The sequence below is a fragment of the Suncus etruscus genome, chromosome 1 (assembly GCF_024139225.1).
Source record: "Suncus etruscus isolate mSunEtr1 chromosome 1, mSunEtr1.pri.cur, whole genome shotgun sequence".
Classification (NCBI taxonomy): Eukaryota; Metazoa; Chordata; class Mammalia; order Eulipotyphla; family Soricidae; genus Suncus; species Suncus etruscus.
The window spans coordinates 99,847,534-99,850,896 of NC_064848.1; positions in this window are offsets into that span (position 1 = coordinate 99,847,534).

Genomic DNA, 3,363 nt, shown 5'->3' on the forward strand with positions numbered 1-3,363 from the left:
TAAGAAAGCTTCTCTATCAGGGACTATTTTTTTAAGGATGAAAGTCTGGCTGACTTCACTTAATATAGTAATAAAATTAAGGAATGATATCACTTATATATGGTATTTAGAATAACTACATGAAGAAATTCAATGGTTTAAATGGGAGTTGTATCAAATACGTTTTCCCCCAGAATGTAATGAAGTGAAGGAAAGAAACTGAGTGGAGGAAGAGAAGAACAAAAATGAAATAATGAGGTCAGAGGACAAGTGGTCTCAGATGCATCAGTGATGTTATAAAAGGACAGAACTAAATATCCAAGCCAAAGTTGAAAACAATGAAATCATGAGACCCAAGCTTTAACAACAAAAATTTTAAAGGGCCTGTTATACTGGTAGGCTGGAATAGGGGTGGTAGCATGGGATGTACTCTTGGAATATTGGTAGTGGGAAGTCAACATTGGTGGTGAGATTGGCCCTGATACATTGTGTGTCTGAAACCCAACTCTAAAGAACTTTATAAATCACAATGGTTTCAATACAATATTGAAAACTAAAATAAAATGATGAAAGTCATGGACTATAAGTGTCAACTAAAAGGGATTTTATTATACGTATATCATTGCTAAATTAGAATTACATATATTTATTTGGTGATATTCCTCATGCAGGAAAAATAATATTTTGTAAAATTTATAATATTTAAACTTATAGGTAGACATAAAAAGGTATTTCATAGTGATATTATGCCACTTGTACTCCATCATAATTTTATTTTGCATTTTTGATATTATATATAAATTTACACATTATACATAAAAATAAAGGTAGATATAATTTACTATATATAGATTGATCATGATTTATTTATAATGAATATGTAAAATGAAGGTTTGCTATACTATTGTTAATATACTGGTAATGTTTATTAAAATATTAATGGAATGTTGATTTTAAAGTTTTATGTTAATTTTAGAGAACTGAATGACTCAATACAAAAGAAGGGGAAATAAAAATATTGACTAAAAATCCCTATAATTTCTTTTTAATGATGAAAATATGAAGTATCTTTTGTGTATAGCTATTGTAAATTTAGCTTCAAAATTTCTAATACGATCATATTTATCTTGTTTTTCAGATTTTTTCCAGTTAAATTTATATTTTTATATTATAATTTATATTTATATAATTAAATCCTTTATATTATAATTTATATCCTTTTAAAATCTGTTAAATCCACATTATTTTGAAGCTTCAGTAACTGTTGAATATTATATTAAATATAATTTTAGCGGACACTGTTTAATTCTGTTTGGACAATTATATTCATGTAGAAACATAAGACTAATTTTAGAGGCCAGAGCAATAACACAGCGGTAGGGTGTTTGCCTTGCATGTCCAGAATGAACCTGGGTTCTATTCCCTGCGTCCCATACGTTCCCCCTAGCCAGTCCCGATTTCTGAGGCCATAGCCAGGAGTAACCCCAGAGCATCACCAGGTGTGGCACGAAAAACAAACAAAACAAAAACAATCAAAATTATAAATTCTACAAACAAAAACACCAAAAAGCATACTACATAGGCTTTTGTTTTGACTATACCCAGCTGTGCTCCAGGCTCATTATTGGCTCTGTGCTCAAGAATCACACCTGGTGGGTCATATGGGGTTCAGGGTATTGAATCAGGGTCTATTGTGTGCATGGCAAGCACCCTAACTGCTCTACCATCTTTCAGGCACAGCCAGGTAGTTTTGTTGTCTTGAAAATGCAAAACATTTCATTAAATTTGAAATATATGTGTTTTATTCGTTTACTTGTACAAACTAAATTATAAAAAAAGATGAAAATCCTACGAAAGAAAAATTTACTCTTTTACCCATAGCAGAAAGTGAGAAACAAGTATAGTTGTCATAAAAGCAGGTAAAAACATAAGCTAAAGTACCAATACAATCTCAGTCAAGCATGGGAATCATTAAATACTAAGTATGAATACTAAATAAATACTAAGTATGAATCACCTGATGTAGTCAGGAAAGAATTTGCTTTCGACATGCAAGCTCTATTTCCATTGCCTCTGTCAGTTACTTGTAATAGAGACTGGGACAGAGATTCATAAAAAATTATACTTTTTATCAGTTATAGGAGATGCTAAATTTACCTTGCTTTTTAAATATTTTCTATATAGAAAAAAAAATTTTTTTACCATTAGTACACAGGCAAAAATATAAAAGAGGCACGAAACCACCATTATGCCTGGAAAGCCACAGTGAGAACTTTTATTTAGTAGTACAAGATAGGAAATTCTTATCTAAGGTCAACCACGGACCAAAAAACCCTCATTTTTGAATGACCTTGGGAAATTCTAAGAGCTTAAAATGCTTTTATTTTTCATGAGCTTCCTCAAATGGAAGCTAGAGTAAAATAATCAAGGTCAGAAAGTTATCACATTGCGGTAATGCACTTGCCTTGCACTGCAGCTGACTCAGGTTTGAACCACAGCACTGCATATGGTCCCGCCCTCGAGTCCATCAGGAGTGATCCCTGAGTATAGTGCCAGGAGTAAACAAGATCACCACTTGGTGAGTTTCAATAATAAAAAAAAAATAAATAAATATTGTATTAATTTAAACAAGAACCTAGTCATTCAGGAGCAGTGGCAAGTCTGTTTATTTAAAGCAATGATTTATTATTTTATTTTATTATTATTTTGGGTGGGTTCTGGCCATACCCGGCTGCACTCCTGGCTCTGCACTCTATAATAGTTCCTGGTAAGCTCAGGGAACTATATGGGATGCGAGGAGTTGCGCCTGGGTCTGTCCCAGATTGGACTATTGCAAGGTAAACTTGTCCTATAGCTGTGCCATTGCTCCAGTCCCCCAGTTCTTCAGTATTTTACAGTGTGAAAATAATGAGTAATAGAGATGCTCAACTTAGATTTAGGAAATAAATAAGTTTATTGGAAGTTAGAAGATAATAGAGAAATGACTCCCAGTGTGTGTATGCGGGGTGGGTGGGGGGACTTACTATAGGACTAAATTAATTATGAATCATTGTATGTGTATGCCTGTGTGTTTAATAGGCAGACTGAGTTTTTGTGTTCCTTGTCAAGTGATTAGAATATTACAGAGAATGCAAGTATCTTACAGAGGAGCCAGGCAGTTTAGGTCTTTGTGTTATCTGTTTGACGATTGCCTTTGCTATTGCTCATTATCAGGTGAGTCCATGCTCTGGGTCAGAATTGATGATCTTTGGGAAATTGCGAATTTCCCTTTCTCAGGAAGATCCCAAGAATTTGCAGGAGTTGGAATGCAGATAGGTAAAACATAGCTGCTCACAGTAGTCATTAGGGAAACGGAAGTTTCACCTTTCTTTCTCTTTTTTTTTT